The sequence below is a fragment of the Nycticebus coucang genome, chromosome 2, assembly GCF_027406575.1.
Source record: "Nycticebus coucang isolate mNycCou1 chromosome 2, mNycCou1.pri, whole genome shotgun sequence".
In the NCBI taxonomy this organism is placed as follows: Eukaryota; Metazoa; Chordata; class Mammalia; order Primates; family Lorisidae; genus Nycticebus; species Nycticebus coucang.
Window position 1 is genome coordinate 170,452,071 of NC_069781.1, and position 17,692 is coordinate 170,469,762.

Consider the following 17,692-nt stretch of genomic DNA (forward strand, 5'->3'; position numbering starts at 1 on the left):
GTAGTGATAGTAGCAACTGGATTTGAAATCTAATTTGAAGGCACAGCTGAAAGAACCTGCTGACTGATGAAATCAGCACCTAGGTATTGGCACCAGAATGAGATGATAAAAGGACAACGCAGCAGCAGAAGTCCTCCTATTCTCCTAGTGCTCCCAAAAATCTCAACCCAGAAGACTAAGATGGGAAAAGATTAGCAAATTTATACCCAAAACCAAAAAAATGTTTTCTTTCTTTTTTTTTTTTATTGTTGGGGATTCATTGAGGGTACAATAAGCCAGGTTACACTGATTGCAATTGTTAGGTAAAGTCCCTCTTGCAATCATGTCTTGCCCCCATAAAGTGTGACACACACCAAGGCCCCACCCCTCTCCCTCCGTCCCTCTTTCTGCTTCCCCCCCATAACCTTGTCATTAATTGTCCTCATATCAAAATTGAGTACATAGGATTCATGCTTCTCCATTCTTGTGATGCTTTACTAAGAATAATGTCTTCCACGTCCATCCAGGTTAATATGAAGGATGTAAAGTCTCCATTTTTTTTAATGGCTGAATAGTATTCCATGATATACATATACCACAGCTTGTTAATCCATTCCTGGGTTGGTGGGCATTTAGGCTGTTTCCACATTTTGGCGATTGTAAATTGAGCTGCAGTAAACAGTCTAGTACAAGTGTCCTTATGATAAAAGGATTTTTTTCCTTCTGGGTAGATGCCCAGTAATGGGACTGCAGGATCAAATGGGAGGTCTAGCTTGAGTGCTCTGAAGTTTCTCCATACTTCCTTCCAGAAAGGTTGTAGTTTGCAGTCCCACCAGCAGTGTGAAAGTGTTCCCTTCTCTCCACATCCACGCCAGCATCTGTAGTTTTGAGATTTTGTGATGTGGGCCATTCTCACTGGGGTTAGATGATATCTCAGGGTTGTTCTGATTTGCATTTCTCTAATATACAGAGATGATGAACATTTTTTCATGTGTTTGTTAGCCATTCGTCTGTCATCTTTAGAGAAAGTTCTATTCATGTCTCTTGCCCATTGATATATGGGATTGTTGGCTTTTTTCATGTGGATTGAGTTCTCTATAGATCCTAGTTATCAAGCTTTTGTCTGATTGAAAATATGCAAATATCCTTTCCCATTGTGTAGGCTGTCTCTTTGCTTTGGTTATTGTCTCCTTAGCTGTACAGAAGCTTTTCAGTTTAATGAAGTCCCATTTGTTTATTTTTGTTGTTGTTGCAATTGCCATGGCAGTCTTCTTCATGAAGTCCTTCCCCAGGCCAATATCTTCCAGTGTTTTTCCTATGCTTTCTTTGAGGATTTTTATTGTTTCATGCCTTAAATTTAAGTCCTTTATCCATCTTGAATCAATTTTTGTGAGTGGGAAACGTATGGGTCCAGTTTCAGTCTTTTTTTTTTTTTAGTGTAAGCCTTTTTCCTTTTATTTAGAATAATCTTTTTTTTTTTTTTTTTTTTAAGCAATTTCCCCACTCCCAAGTTGGGCCAGTATAGATTACATGAAAACTGGCACACCTATTGGCTGGAATACAGATGCACCAAATGAGGATTTAAAAACGTTCTGAGCGAAAAGTAGAACAAAAAGAAAAAAAGAATCTCCTAGCATTTCCCCCAAGGTTTCACTCTCCCGCCACACACACTCTCCAAAGGACCGCTACAGATCCAACTCTTTGTCAGTTTCTTGGCTTTGTTGTAGAGGGAATCCACTACTTTGCTCATGTTCTGAATTGTTTCCAGAGCAGCTTCATAAGTTTTATCTACTGGGGGTTCATCGAAAATAATCAGGACACCCTCCCCCTGGTCCAAAATCCCATGAAATTTCTTGTCAAGGATCATCTGTGATAATTTCCTTTCCACATCGCCCTTCGAGAGTTTGATGAGACTAGATATGTGTGCAATCTGTACTCGGGAAAAAGACTCAATGACTCGAATCAGATTCTGTTCCAGTAAGTTATCATACAACTTGGCCAAGTGTGTGCTGATAATTGGGTCATCCTGGAGCTCTGCCCAGTATTCTGTCAGGGCCTTTTCAAAATCTGCCAGTGATCTGTTCTTGCTAGCCTGAGCCACGCATTTTAATGCTTCTGTCTGCCTCCCTGCATACCGAAGTGCAAGCTTCCCGCTCACCAAAGCCTGGACATGTTCTGGGGTGTTGAGCATGATTTTGAACAGCAACATGTACTTCAGAGATGTAATGGCCTTGGGGCTATCAATGGAGTCATAACCTTCAAATGCCTCATAGAAGTATGAGTACGCAGTTTTCCAGTCCTTTTCCTCTGCTGCATGGATAATACCTGACTGCATGTCCAAGGTGGCCTGCAATTTAGGGGGGCAGTAGATGGCATTTGCTGTGGTTCGAGCAGAGGTTAAGGCAGCTTGGGCTTTCGACAAGTTGCTCAGGGCGTGGTATGTTTTGCTTTCTAAAAGCTGTACTTAAGGAGTAAGGCGCCAGTCCCATATGCCGGAGGTGGCAGGTTCAAACCTAGCCCCGGCCAAAAACAAACAAACAAACAAATAAAAGCTGTACTTCTACCAAAAGGGCTTTGTCATCCATCTTTTTCAACTCCCGCAACAGCTGAGAACCTCCAAAGCTTGGCATAAGAAAGTCCTTTTCTCTGATTTGGCCCATTCAATGCACTGTAAACACAGCTCAACCTCCTGCCCTGTAGCTGCTTCCGTATCAAGAAACAGATCAAGAAGAGATCGGACCAGACTGGCTGCTTTAGCCTTGCTGATGGAATTCAAGAAGGGTCGTACATACTTCAGGAGTCCTCCAAGCTCTGCAGCTTGTCCAGTCTTTGCCAGAAGAGATCCCAGTTCCAGGATGCTCTGCTATTTGACCTGCACTGCCTCCTCATCATTTTCTTGAATGTCATGCTTCACTGGGAGAGGAAAATGCAAATCCTCTTAAAATTCGATGGAGTGGAGGATGTCGATGGAGGCCTCCCAGTCAGTGCTGAGTAGAGACTGGGCTCTCTGGAACTCCACCACCATCACCCCCGCCATCTTACCGCTCTCACACGGTCCCCGGCCACGGCCAACGACGCCAGAAACACCCAGTTTCAGTCTTTTACATGTAGACATCCAGTTCTCCCAACACCATTTATTGAATAGGGAGTCTTTCCCCCAAGGTATGTTCTTGTTTGGTTTATCGAAGGTTAGGTGGTTGTAAGATGTTAGTTTCATTTCTTGGTTTTCAATTCGATTCCAAGTGTCTATGTCTCTGTTTTTGTGCCAGTACCATGCTGTCTTGAGCACTATGGCTTTGTAGTACAGACTAAAATCTGGTATGCTGATGCCCCCAGCTTTATTTTTATTACTAAGAACTGCCTTAGCTATACGGGGTTTTTTTCTGTTCCATACAAAACGCAGAATCATTTTTTCCAAATCTTGAAAGTACGATGTTGGTATTTTGATAGGAATGGCATTGAATAGGTAGATTGCTTTGGGAAGTATAGACATTTTAACAATGTTGATTCTTCCCATCCATGAGCATGGTATGTTCTTCTATTTGTTAATATCCTCTGCTATTTCCTTTCTGAGGATTTCATAGTTTTCTTTATAGAGGTCCTTCACCTCCTTCGTTAGGTATATTCCTAGGTATTTCATTTTCTTTGAAACTATGGTGAAGGGAATTGTGTCCTTAATTAGCTTCTCATCTTGACTGTTATTGGTGTATACAAAGGCTACCGACTTGTGGACATTGATTTTATATCCTGAAACATTACTGTATTTTTTGATGACTTCTAGGAGTCTTGTGGTTGAGTCTTGGGGTTCTCTAAGTCTAAGATCATGTAGTCAGCAAAGAGGGAGAGTTTTACCTCCTCTGCTCCCATTTGGATTCCCTTTATTTCCTTATCTTGCCGAATTGTATTGGCTAGAACTTCCAGCACTATGTTGAATAGTAAAGGTGACAGAGGACAACCTTGTCTGGTTCCGGTTCTAAGAGGAAAAGCTTTCAGTTTTACTCCATTCAGTAAAATATTGGCTGTGGGTCTGTCATAGATAGCTTCAATCAGTTTTAGAAATGTGCCACCTATGCCTATACTCTTCAGTATTCTAATTAGAAAAGGATGCTGGATTTTATCGAATGCTTTTTCTGCATCTATTGAGAGGATCATGTGATCTTTATTTTTGCCTCTGTTAATATGGTGTATATCGTTTATGGACTTGCGTATGTTAAACCAGCCTTGCATCCCTGGGATGAAGCCTACTTGATCATGATGAATGACTTTTTTGATGATAAGCTGTAATCTATTGGCTAGGATTTTGTTGAGAATTTTTGCATCTATATTCATGAGTGAGATTGGTCTGAAATTCTCCTTTTTGTTTGGGTCTTTTCCTGGTTTTGGTATCAGGTTGATGTTTGCTTCATAGAATGTGTTGGGGAAGATTCCTTCTTCCTCAATTTTTTGGAATAATTTCTGCAGTAAAATGTTATCTTCTTAATTCCTCAAATTCTGCTACTAAAACTCAGCCTTTGGGAAAAAGTTAGTGCCCAACATCACAGAACTATCATTACCATGTACTCATGTACAGAATTATACAAAGGAGTGAAAAGCCCACGGGGGAAAGAAAACTGCTCTACAAAATTCTGTAAGAGAAAGCTATTTACCAGAGCGGCGCCTGTGGCTCAGTGAGTGGGGCTCCGGCCCCATACACTGAGGGTGGTGGGTTCAAACCCGGCCCCGGCCAAACGGCAACAAAAAATAGCCAGGCGTTGGGAGGCGGAGGCAGGAGAATCGCTTGAGCCCAGGAGTTGGAGGCTGCTGTGAGCTGTGATGCCATGGCACTCTACCCACGGCGACAGCTTGAGGCTCTCAGAAAAAAAAAAAAAAAGCCAGGCGTTGTGGTGGGCACCTGTAGTCTCAGCTACTTGGGAGGCTGAGGCAAGAGAATCGCCTAAGCCCAAGAGCTGGAGGTTGCTGTGAGCTGTGACGCCACAGCACTCTACCAAGGGTGACACAGTGAGACTCTGTCTCTTAAAAAAAAGAAAAGAGGGTGGCGCCTGTGGCTCAGTGAGTAGGGCACCAGCCCCATATATCGAGGGTAGAGGGTTCAAACCCGGCCTCGGCCAAAACTGCAACCAAAAAATAGCCGGGCGTTCTGGCGGGCGCCTGTAGTCCCAGCTGCTCGGGAGGCTGAGGCAAGAGAATCGCCTAAGCCCAAGAGCTGGAGGTTGCTGTGAGCTCTGTGAGGCCACGGCACTCTACCGAGGGCAGTACAGTGAGACTCTGTCTCTACAAAAAAAAAAAAATAAATAATAAAAAAAAAGAAAAGAAAGAAAGAAAGCTATTTACCAAGATTTTCACTGAACAGTCAATAAAACCATCCCTCCTCTGCCCACAAGTTACAGTGAATAAAACCATCCTTGCGTATGTTGCGTATGTCCCCTAGGTATATGGGGCTGGTGCCTTACCGACTGAGCCACAGGCGCCGCCCTGTGCATTCTATTTCAAGATAGCACAACTTTAGTGGTACAATCAGAATATACGGCCTGAAGGATGGCTTGTTTGTAACACACCCAACAGGAATCTGAGGTCATCGTGATTAGGGGCAAAAAACTTGTGGCCTCCCTACAAATTCTCTATATACAAAAAAGACATTGTAAAATATATGTGGTGGGTGTATGGGTGATCACTGTATACAATTCTTTCAATGGTAGTGTTTATGTTTGAAAAATTGCCTGATAAAATATCAGAAAAATTAAAAAAAGAAGACAGCACCATTTCAATTTCTCTCTATTAACTGTGGATTCAATCTTCAAAATATGTAATATCCAAACAAAAACTAGGTCCAACAAAGTGAAATGAAAAACAAATCAAACAAGATCACCCACCTACCAGGTACACTGCACGGGTATATGGCACACTGCCCTGGTGAAGGACACAACATCTCAGACTCTAACCTTACAAAAGCAAACTATGTAACCTGATCGTACATACCCTTGTATTATTCTGAAACTTAAAAGAAAGTAAAAAAGGATAAATATATGAAGAAAAGCAACAACAACAAAAAGGAAATCCAATGTAAGACAACACTAGGAAGAGTACTTGTCTACTTGTGAATAAACCACTAAAGGAAATATCAAGTTTAATTTCCTTATGTAAAACTGCTTCCAGAAGCCTTTATGTTACATTCAAAAATGAACTCAAGTTCCAATTTAAAATGAAGCTCAGCTCATATGTCACAAAGTATTTGGTCTCCATTGTACTGAATTATGGTCAATTCATCCAACGAATATGTACTGATTACCTGTAAGTCAGACACTGCCTAGATGCCAGAGATAAACAAATACTGTACAGTCTCTTTCCTCAAGGGAACTTATATTCTATTGAAAAAACAGCTAAGAAAATCTGGCAACTATAACATTATTGGATAGAGACTTTAATTTCAGATTCTAATTCTGAATCAGGAGTGATTTTGTTCCCTACAGACATTTGGCAATAATTGGAGATGTTCTGGGTTGTTGCAACTGGAGAGGATGCTACTGCCAACTGATGGGCAGAGGCCTGGGGTGCTGTTACACATCCTAAAATGAACAGGACAGTGCACCTACAACAAAAAACTACCCAATCCGAAATGTTAATAGCGCCAAGACTAAGAAAACTATTTTACAGAAAAGACACCCAACCTGTTTAGGGAGAATATGAAATGCTTTCCAGGAGGAGGAAAGACTAAACTGATCTTAAGGACAAGGTGTCTGAAAAGAGCTGGATATAAATATCCCAGGCAGAGAGAGTTGTGTGTGCAAAAACCTTAGCATAGGAGAGAACAAGGTGCTTCCTGGGAGACACAAGTTGGTACAGGTGAAGTCTGGCATAGTTTATACCCTAACACGCCTCTCATAGCCGTAACTTCAAGACTTCAATTCAACATTCATAAGATGTCAAACACTGTAGTAGGTTCTGGTGCTACTTAGATCCAGATGGTATACTTGTTCTCAATGCATCCATAACCAGAAATAGATGAGAAGTGGGAAGACGGCCAGAAAAACAGTAAATACTACTATTGTTTACTCTTTACCAGCACTTGCCCCCAAAATCAGTCAGCAACTAAATGGTAAAGAATGAAACCTAAGTGAATCTAAATTCAAAACCCAAGTAAATAATCTTAATCATACACTACTGTATCATTTTCAGCACTATAAATCACAATACATTTTTAAAACCCTTTTCTACAAATATTTACTGACTGCCTACTACACTCGCACAGGCACTGGAGACATACTGTTATACTAAGAAAAAGCCCACAGTGTCATTACCATCCTAGTGGAATTTACACTTGGAGAAACTTACCGTGTCACTAACTGTAAAATAATAACTGTAGTCAGAGCAACAAAGAAATAAATGGTGTTCTGGACTTGACCTCTTCAGCCTTTTGCTTGGAAATTGTCTCAAAGATGCAAGATAACAAAATTGGACATCTCATACAAAGTCACAAGGTATGACAGAAGAGTGTCAAAATTTTCATGTGGTTCTTAAATAGTCTATGTCAGGATCTATAAGCATCAATTTTGTGAAATGTCAATGCCTGAAAATAAAACTTTAGTCTTGTATTTTAAATATTTCCAAAAGGCTTAAAAGCATACATATTTTTGGTCACGTGTGATGATGGCTCATCCCTGTAATTCCAGCACTTTGGGAGGCCAAGGCATGAGGATTACTTGAGCCCATGAGTTTGAGATCAGCCTAGGTAATACAGCAAGATCCTGTCTCTACAAAGAATTTAAAAAATCAGCCAGACATGGTGAGTCCTAGCTACAGAAGGCTGAGGCAGGAGGATCACTTGGGCCCAGGAGTTCAAGGAGGTAGTGCACTCCAGTCTGGCCAAAAGAGCAAGACTCTGTCTCTAAAATAAACAAATATAGACACACTTACCCTAGTAATTCCACTCCTAGGAACTTAACCTAAGCAACAGACCATGCAATATATATATATATAGTTTTGTTTTTTTTTTTTTTTTTTTGAGACAGAGCCTCAAGCTGTCACCCTAGGTAGAGTGCTGTGGCATCACAGCTCATAGCAACCTCCAACTCCTGGGCTTAAGCGATTCTCTTGCCTCAGCCTCCCAAGTACCTGGGACTATAGGCGCCCGCCACATGCCCAGCTATTTTTTGGCTGTAGTTGTCATTGTTGTTTGGCAGACCAGGGCCCGATTTGAACCCACCAGCTCAGGTGTATGTGGCTGGTACCTTAACCGCTTGAGCCATAGGCACCAACCTAGAATTCGGTATACCAAAAATTTAGAATAAAGTATATAATGAAATAGCGTTGTTTATTAAATTATAGTACCTAATAGAACTTTACATAGCCATTAGTGTGTTTTAAAACAACATTTGATGACATGAGGATGGATCAATGATATGACATAGTATTAAAGGTTGACTATATATATGAAGTATGATCTCACATTCTAAAAAAGCACATATTGGGGGCGGCGCCTGTGGCTCGGTGAGCAGGGCGCCGGCCCCATATACCAATGGTGGTGGGTTCAAACCCAGCCCCAGCCAAATTGCAACAACAACAAAAAAAATAGCCAGGAGTTGTGGCAGGCGCCTGTAGTCCCAGCTATTCGGGAGACTGAGGCAAGAGAATCACCTAAACCCAGGAGTTGGAGGTTGCTGTGAGCTGTGATGTCATTGCACTCTACCGAGGGTGATAAAGTAAGACTCTGTCTCTTTAAAAAAAAAAAAAAAAAAAAAAAAAAGCACATATTGGTTCAGTGCCTATAGTTCAGCAGCTAGGGCACCAGCCACATACACTGGAGCTGATGGGTTCGAATCCAGCCCAGGCCAACACAACCAAAAATAGCTCGGCATTGTGGCAGGCACCTGTTGTCCCAGCTACTTTGGAGGCTGAAGCAAAGGAATTGCTTAAGTCCAGGAGTTTAAGGTTGCTGTGAGCTATGACGCCATGGCACTCTCCCAAGGGCAGATATAGTGAGACACTGCCTGTGGCTCAGTGAGTAGGGCACCGGCCCCATGTACCGAGGGTGATGGGTTCAAGCCCAGCCCCGGCCAAACTGCAACAAAAAAATAGCCGGGCGTTGTGGCGGGCACCTGTAGTCCCAGCTGCTCGGGAGGCTGAGGCGAGAGAATCGCGTAAGCCCAAGAGTTAGAGGTTGCTGTGAGCAGTGTGACGCCATGGCACTCTACCCTCGGGCGGTACAGTGAGACTCTGTCTCTACAAAAAAAAAAAAAAAAGTTCATCAAAATTAACATACTAGAATAGGTATCTCAAAAGAATTAGACACTGAAGGACACAAGTAACAAAGGAGGAACATTAGTGATGTGAAGGAAGGATGTGGAGACAGCTTTCTCTATTTTGCATATTTGCCTAAGATGGTCAGCATCCACCAACGTGAGTTTAGGACCAGACTTAAAAAAGAAAGGATACCAACAGTCACGAGAATAACAGAATACTAAAATTCTCTGAAAATGGAATTAAAAATGCTTTATGCTGTAATTATTAATAGAAATCAAGCGCTGTAAATGAAGTTGAAAATACTGAAGCATGTAAAGTTGCCTGTATTTCACTATTAATCTTCTGACTGGGGATGTCTGAGGCAGAGTTTATGGAAGCCTACTATAGAAGACAGATAAAAATAAATACGAATTACTACCTTATAATTCATTAACAACATTTATTTATTCATAGGGCCTTTTCAAAGACTCTAACAGGGCGGCGCCTGTGGCTCAGTGAGTAGGGCGCTGGCCCCATATACCGAGGGTGGCGGGTTCAAACCCAGCCCCGGCCAAACTGCAACAAAAAATAGCCGGGCATTGTGGCGGGCGCCTGTAATCCCAGCTACTCGGGAGGCTGAGGCAAGAGAATCACGTAAGCCCAAGAGCTGGAGGTTGCTGTGAGCCGTGTGACACCACGGCACTCTACCGAGGGCGGTAAAGTGAGACTCTGTCTCTGCAAAAAAAAAAAAAAAAAAAAAAAGACTCTAACAATGAGGGGGTCACTGGAAACACAGGGCACCTACAACCTGGGCAATTTGAGGAAAATTTAATAAAAAGTATTGACAAAGATAAGGTTTAGAGAAACCAAGGAATGATAGTGCATTGCCCCTGAGGCATTAACACCTTTAGACCTGAAAAGGGGAAGAAAGGCTGCCTGTAATAGAAGTTGTAGGGGCGCCTGTAGTCCCAGCTACTAAGAAGGCTGAGGTAAGAGGATTGCTCTAACCCAAGGATTCGAGGTCGTCGTGAGTTATGACAACACCATGGCACTTTACCCAGAGCAACAGAATGAGATTCTGTCTCAAAAAAAAAAAAAAGAGGGGAGAAGGGGGTACAATGGGGAAGTAGAACCAAAGTAGCTATATGAAGAGGGCCAGAAGAGAGAAGTCATGGTCTTTGGTAAGAGACATAGACAACTTACAACAACCCTGCCAGGAGAGGGAGGAAGCAGAAGAATAAACATCCAGCCCTCAGGTCTTCTGCTGGTACCTCCCAACTACCCTCAACTGGACACCATCAGGCCAAAGAGCCCTCAGACTCAGTGCACATGGGTACTCCAGGGACATAGGTCAGAGGGGAAAGATGTCATATGGCATCTGTATTTATGAAAGCCCAAAGAAGCTGAGACCTAGATCTACCAAAGCAGCTCCAGATTTACATGTAGTAACACATCAGTGAACTAGACCAGAAAACTGAATGTACATGAATTGTCTAAATAGTGTCTTTGGGGCGGCACCTGTGGCTCAGCTGGTAAGGCGCTGGCCCCATATACCGAGGGTGGCGAGTTCAAACCCGACCCCGGCCAAACTGCAACCAAAAAATAGCCGGGCGTTGTGGGGGGCGCCTGTAGTCCCAGCTACTCGGGAGGCTGAGGCAAGAGAATCGCTTAAGCCCAGGAGTTGGAGGTTGCTGTGAGCTGTGTGATGCCACGGCACTCTACCGAGGGCCATAAAGTGAGACTCTGTCTCTACAAAAAAAATAAATAAATAGTGTCTTTGTAGGTTCTTTCTACAATAATATAGTGAACATATTTTAAGTTCTTACAATATACTCTTTCAAGTCCCTTCCAGCCCTAAGATTCTAAAGAACACTAGATATGTAATTGTTCTAAATTATATGGAACAGGCAAAAGGCACAGATTGAGACTAATCTATAAGCCCTCTCTTAGGAATCTTTTTTCTTTTTTTTTGAGACAGAGTCTATGTTGCCCTCCATAGAGTGCCATAGCGTCACAGCTCACAGCAACTTCAAACTCTTTGGGCTTAAGCGATTCTCTTGCCTCAGCCTCCCAAGCAGTTGGGACTACAAGCGCCCACCACAACACCTGGCTATTTTTTGATTATAGTTGCCATTGTTTTAGCTAGCCCAGGCTGGATTCGAAGCTGCCAGCTCCGTTGTATGTGGCTGGCACCCTGGCTGCTGAGCTACAGGTAAAAAAATAAATCCAATAGCTATTTTCTCTCTTTGTCTTTTACTTCCTCTCTTCTCCCTCTCTTTCTTTCAACAGAGGGTTTCACTCTGTATCCCAGCTAAAGAACAGTGGGATTGTCACATCTCACTGTAACCTCAAACTCCTGAGCTCAAATGATCCTCGGGCCTCAGCCTTCCAAGTAACTGGACTATATGTCCACACCACCACAGATGGCTAATTTTTCTATTTTTTTTGTAAAGACAGGGTCTCTCTTTCTCAGGCTGGTCTAGAACTCTCATCTCAGCCTCCCCAAAGTGCTAGTGTAAGACTACAGGCCTGGCTTGGTGCCCGTAGCTTAGTGGTTACAGCACTAGCCACATACACCAAGGGTGGCAGTTCTGAACCAAGCCCGGGCCAGCTAAACAACAATGACAACTGCAACAGAAAAATAGCCGGGTGCTGTGGTGGGCACCTGTAGTCCTAGCTACTCGGCAGGCTGAGGTAAGAGAATCACTTAAGCCCAAAAGTTTGAGATTGCTGTGAGCTGTGACGCCACAGCACTCTATTAAGGGCAACATCCTGAGACTGTCTCAAAAAAAAAAAAAAAAAAGACTACAGGCCTGACTCCCTGCACCCAGCCCAAGTCCAGCAATTTTAGCAAATAATTATTAAGTAAGTTACTATATACCAGAACCTGTACTAGGTTCTGTTAAATATGAGGTAACTTTTTTTTCTTTAATTTTTTTTTTTTTTTTTTTAATTTGGCCGGGGCTGGGTTTGAACCCACCACCTCCGGCATATGGGACCGGCGCCCTACCCGCTGAGCCACAGGCGCCACCCTGTAACTTTTTTTTCTTAAAAGGTTGAACTGGAGACTGGGTCCAGTGGCTCACACCTGTAATTATAGCATTCTGGGAGGCAGAGGCTGGTGGATTGCTTGACCTCACGGGTTCAAGACCAGCCTGAGCAAGAGTGAGACCCCATCTCTAAAAATAGGCAGGCACTGTGGCGGGCGCTGTAGTCCCAGGCAATTGTGAGGCTGAGACAAGAGGATCACTTGAGCTCAAGAGTGTGAGGTTGCTGTGAGCTATGACAATGCCACGGTACTCTACCAAGGGCAACAAAATGAGACTTTAAAAAAAAAGGGGGGGCTCAGCGCCTGTGGCTCAAGCGGCTAAGGCACCAGCCACACACAACTGAGCTGGCTGGTTCAAATCCAGCCTCGGCCCGCCAAACAACAATGACAGCTGCAACCAAAAATAGCCGGGTATTGTGTCAGGTGCCTGTAGTCCCAGCTACTTGGGAGGTGGAGGCAGGAGAATCGCCTGAGCCCAGGAGTTGGACGTTGCTTTGAGCTGTGATGCCACAGCACTCTACCCAGGGTGACAGCTTGAGGATCTGTATCAAAAAAAAAAGGTATAAACAGGAAGAAAATGAAAATACAACAAAAATTTGTGGGATGTAGCTAACGGAGTGCTTAAAGGGGAATTTATAACACCAATACTTTTATTAGGAAAAGAATAAAAGTCTCAAATTAGTAATCTCGGCTTCTACCTTAAAGAATCAGAAAAAGTAAAATAAACCCAAAGCAAGTATAGGTAAACAAAAAAAAATAAAACACATGACAAAAATCAATGAAACTAAAGAAAAATAGAGAAAAATCAAGGAAACCAAACACTGGTTTTTCAAAAAAGCTTTAAAAACTGATAAACCTCGGCTCGGTGCCCATAGCACAGTGGTTACAGCGCCAGCCAAGGCTGGCGGGTTTGAAACTGGCCAGGGCAACTAAACTACTGCAACAAAAATATAGCCGGGCGTTGTGATGGGCGCCTGTAGTCCCAGCTACTTGGAAGGCTGAGGCAAGAGAATCGCTTAAGCCCAAGAGTTTGAGGTTGCTGTGAGCTATGACACCATAGCACTCTACTGTCTCGAAAAAAAGAAATTGATAAACCTGTACAACAAAACGACAAAGCGGGGGTGGCACCTGTGGCTCAAAGGAGTAGGGCGCTGGCCCTATATGCCAGAGGTGGCAGGTTCAAACCCAGCCCCGGCCAAAACTGCAAAAAGTAAAAATAAAATAAGTTGTGCTTTTAAAAAAAATAAATAAATAAATAAATAACAAAACGACAAAGAAATAAAAAGGAAAACAAATTAGCACAATCGGGAATGTTCTGGTCAAGTTACTATTGTACATCTCCAAACATACACGTAGCATACATAAACTAATGTATGTACATGTGAATATACACATTCATTTTATCCAACACCTAATTTAAAATTCTGTCATTCAGAGATTATTGGAAGATCACTCCATGCCTCAACCATCCTTACTCTCATTCATTCACAGAACAAAACACTTATTGAAGGGCTGTGTGCGGTGGCTCACAACTGTAATCCAAGCATTTGGGAGGCCAACGCGAGTAGATTGCCTGAGTGCCCAGGTTCAAGACCAGCCTGAACAAGAGTGAGACCTAGTCTCTAAAAATAGCTAGGTGTTGTGGCAGGCACCTGTAGTCCCAGCCACTTGGGAGGCTGAGGGAAGAGATTTGCTTGAGCCCAGGAGTTTGAAATTGCTGTGAGCTATGATGCCAAGGCACTCTACCTGGTGTGAGAAGTGAGACTCCATCTCAAAAAAAGAAAGAAAAAGAAAAAAGGCTCTGTGCCCTTAGCACAGTGGTTACAGTGCCAGCCACCTGGCGACATAGAGAAAGAGACTCTGTCTCAAAAGTAAACACTTATTGAGTGCTATTCTGCAAGGCACTATGCTAACCCTCTACAGACAAAAGATTTTTTTTTTTTTTGAGACAGCTGTCGCCGTGGCATCACAGCTCACAGCAACCTCCAACTTCTGGCCTTAAGGGATCCTCTTGCCTCAGCCTCCCAAGTGCTGGGACTACAGGTACCCGCCACAGCCCCTGGCTATTTTTTGGTTGTAATTGTCATTGTTGTTTGGCAGGCCCAGGCTGGATTCGAACCCACCAGCTCTGGTGTATGTGGCTGGCGCCTTGGCCGCTTGAGCTATAGGTGCCAAGCCAACAAAAGACATTTAGAAGACAGCTAAGCCTTGGTGCCTGTGGCTCAGCGGCTAGGGTGCCAGCCACATACACCAGAGCTGGCAAGTTAGAATCCAGCCTTGGCCTACCAAACAACGAGAACTACAAGCAAAAAATAGCCAGCTGTTGTGGTGGGCACATATAGTCCCAGCTATTCGGGAGGCTGAGGCAAGAGAATCGCTTGAGCCTAAAAGTTTGAGTTTGCTGTGAGCTGTGACACTCTTCCCAGGGCGACACAGTGAGACTTTTGTCTCAAAAAAAAAAAAAGACAGCTGACTTTATAGCCTTCCAAGAGCTCACAATCTAGCAGGAAGAAGTGACATAAAACAACTGTTAAGACAAGTAAACAACTATAACATAAACTCTAACAAAGGCTTATCAACTAGTGTTTGCAATACTAATTCTGAGTATTCTATCTTGTTTATATGAAGTCAGACAATTAAGTTTGTGAACTCATCCTAGAAAAATTATTATATATCTCATTGCTGAATATCACTAGTGTCACAGATGGGCAAGGGTAGTACTTCAAAGGTGACCATACCGATATTCAGCAATAATGTAGGTAGCACTTTCCTAGGATGAGTTCACAAACCTAGTGGTCAGATCTCATATACTAAAACATGCTATTTTTATTAGTATTAATATCATTATTATTACTGGCACACACAGGTTGGTAGTCTTATGTGCCATTCTTGGCTCTTTCCAATCCCTCACCTTAACCCTGCCACAACCCTACCTAGTCCCTCTTTTCTCACTCACTCAGCACCCAGAGCCTTGTGATGCTAGACAATCTCTCCATCCTGAATAAAGGAAGTTTTAAAAGCAAGGATTGAGTCTTTTCAGGTTAACTGGGGGAAGAGAGGAGTCAGAAACTTCCAAACTAGTGATCCTGAAAGCTTGAAGTAGCTAAAACTAGCAAAAATAAATAACTGAAGAGAATCAGAAGAGGGACAAGCCTTATTCTGTTGCTCCAAAAGTACTACATGGTGAGAGGACAGAGCAAAGTGCATAGCGGCCACAGAGATATTTTACAACACATGCAAATACTTTAATGTTTGAAATGTATTACTTTATTCTGAACACTTTTTCTTATAAAATAAGTGATATGAACAGATTTAGGTATGACTTATTTATGAAGATATGTACAAGTTGCCACAAAGTTATATTTTCACACCACAAACCATAATCAAATCTTCACTGACCAAACTAATCAAAACAAACAATTTTATAAAATAATAGACAGTATAACCAACAGCATCATATATAACCCACAAAAACGTACAGGCTCTTTGCTGGGCACCTGTAGGGTGCCAGCCACATACACCGGAGCTGGAGGGTTTGAATCCAGGCCTGGCCTACCAAACAATGACAACCACAACCAAAAAATAGCTGGGCGTTGTGGCAGGCGCCTGTAGTCCCAGTTACTTGGGAGGCTGAGGCCAGAGAATCGATTAAGTCCAAGAGTTTGAGGTTGCTGTGACCTGTGATGCCAGGGCACTCTACCCAGGACAACAAACGTACAGGCTCCTACAGGAAAGAGCTAGAAATACTGTAATGAATAGGCATTGTGAAAGTATCTTTATCTTGGGCGGCGCCTGTGGCTCAGTCGGTTAAGGCGCAGGCCCCATATACCGAGGGTGGCAGGTTCAAAGCCGGCCCCGGCCAAACTGCAACCAAAAAATAGCTGGGCATTGTGGTGGGCGCCTGTAGTCCCAGCTACTTGGGAGGCTGAGGCAAGAGAATCGCTTAAGCCCAGGAGTTGGAGGTTGTTGCGAGCTGTGTGAGGCCACAGCACTCTACCGAGGGCCATAAAGTGAGACTGTCTCTACAAAAAAAAAAAAAAAGAAAGTATCTTTATCTTAATTCGTTTCTCAATAAAATTAACATAAAAACATTACAAGGCCGGGAGCGGTGGCTCACACCTGCAATCTCAGCACTCTGGGAGGCTAAGGCAGAAGGATCAATTGAGATCAGGAATTGGATACCAGCATAAGGAAGAGCAAGACCCTGTCTGAGTGTCTTGGCAGGCACCAGTAGTCTCAGCTACACTGGAGGCTGAGACAGGAGGATTGATTGAAGCTACTGTGAAACAAACTGAAGCCTGGGGCAATAGAGACTCAAAAAAAAAACAGACACGAGGACAGGTATAGATGAAACAAGACTGGCCATAATTTGACCGTTTTTGAAACTAGATGAGGAGTGACTTCATTATAGTCTTTACTTTTTGAAATTTTTCACAATGAAAAGTTAAAATACACCGCCATTTAAAAAATTACAATTCCCCAAAAGACCAGACTCGCAGCTTACTACTACAGAGTGCAGGTAGCTGTGTCTTTTGTGATTATCCTACATTCCCATTACCTAATAAATGGATGCTCTTGGGTCCGCATCCTGGTTAAAGTTTACACCTGTGCGTTCCAAGTACTCACATCCAGCACCCCAGAAGAGGAGCGCTGAGAATACGGACAGGGGCAAGAACAGGGCCACAAGCTCCTCACAAGGTCTCAATGCACACGTAAGGGGGTCGGAGAAAGGGAGCAGGGACCGCTGCTTGCTTCAGCGCTAGAAATGGGTACTTTCCACCGACTACAGAGGGCCCAAGTCCAGGCCCCCCAGGGAAAAGCCCAGGAGGCCTCCCACTCGGCAGAGACTGCCGAGACCCGGAGGCAACCTAGCGGCACTGAAGACACCGACCCTCCCGAATCTCTCAGGGCAGAGGAGACCAGACAGGAGTGCAGCGAAAGAGCCCAGGCCGAGCCCGCGGCGTTTCCGCCCCAAGGAAGAGACGCCTCGGAGCAGGGAGAACAACAGGAAAGTTCAGCAGCTTCGAGTGTCCAGGAACAGGGGTCTCCAAGCAGCCCGCGGCCCTGCCACGCCCTTATCCCCCTAGCTGGGGCCTCCTCCCACGCCGCGGCTCTCCGGCCCTGACCTCTGGCCTCACCCCCCACTTCCAGGATCCTTCCCCATCTCCTTATCTTCCACCTCTAAAGTCGTTTGAACCCCGGCACTACCGCTGGCTGGGGACTACTAAAGCCCGAGCGTAGAGCGTAAAAGAAAACGAAACCCTCCTCAAGAATGCCACACTCACCTGACCGAATCCAGGAGTGAAAACAGCAGACACCACCCTCAGAACCACAGATCAGCATCCAAGATGGCGGCTCCCTCGGCCTCGGGATCCAGACCACGGGCGGAGGGATCCATGGGGCCGGGATAGCCACGCCCTCCTTCCCAGGGATTGGCTACGCTCCCTC

At 43.8% G+C, this 17,692-nt stretch overlaps 1 protein-coding gene, 1 non-coding gene and 1 pseudogene across 7 annotated transcripts in view; 1 reads left to right on the forward strand and 2 right to left on the reverse strand.

The window, feature by feature from the left end:
* The window catches only part of IST1 (IST1 factor associated with ESCRT-III), a 69,307-nt gene that overhangs the window by 12,556 nt on the left and 39,059 nt on the right, over positions 1-17,692 (reverse strand). For 2 of the 5 annotated variants that reach the window (XM_053606512.1, XM_053606505.1), the window contains exon 1: positions 17,530-17,650. The exons of 1 other annotated variant lie outside the window; for it this stretch is intronic. The gene's annotated coding sequence lies outside the window, so the exon portion shown is untranslated. Of the gene's footprint in view, positions 1-4,625; positions 5,168-17,529; positions 17,652-17,692 lie in introns of those variants that run through there. 2 more of the 5 variants (XM_053606483.1, XM_053606496.1) reach the window with 2 other exon arrangements.
* Positions 723-3,031, reverse strand: LOC128596801 (26S proteasome non-ATPase regulatory subunit 11-like; annotated as a pseudogene). The gene is made up of 2 exons (XR_008383142.1): positions 2,523-3,031; positions 723-2,437 (listed from the first exon to the last, which is right to left on the reverse strand). The product of XR_008383142.1 is annotated as a 26S proteasome non-ATPase regulatory subunit 11-like (transcript).
* LOC128580338 (small nucleolar RNA SNORA11) lies at positions 5,485-5,609 on the forward strand. The gene has a single exon (XR_008378631.1). It is a non-coding gene; the product is annotated as a small nucleolar RNA SNORA11 (small nucleolar RNA).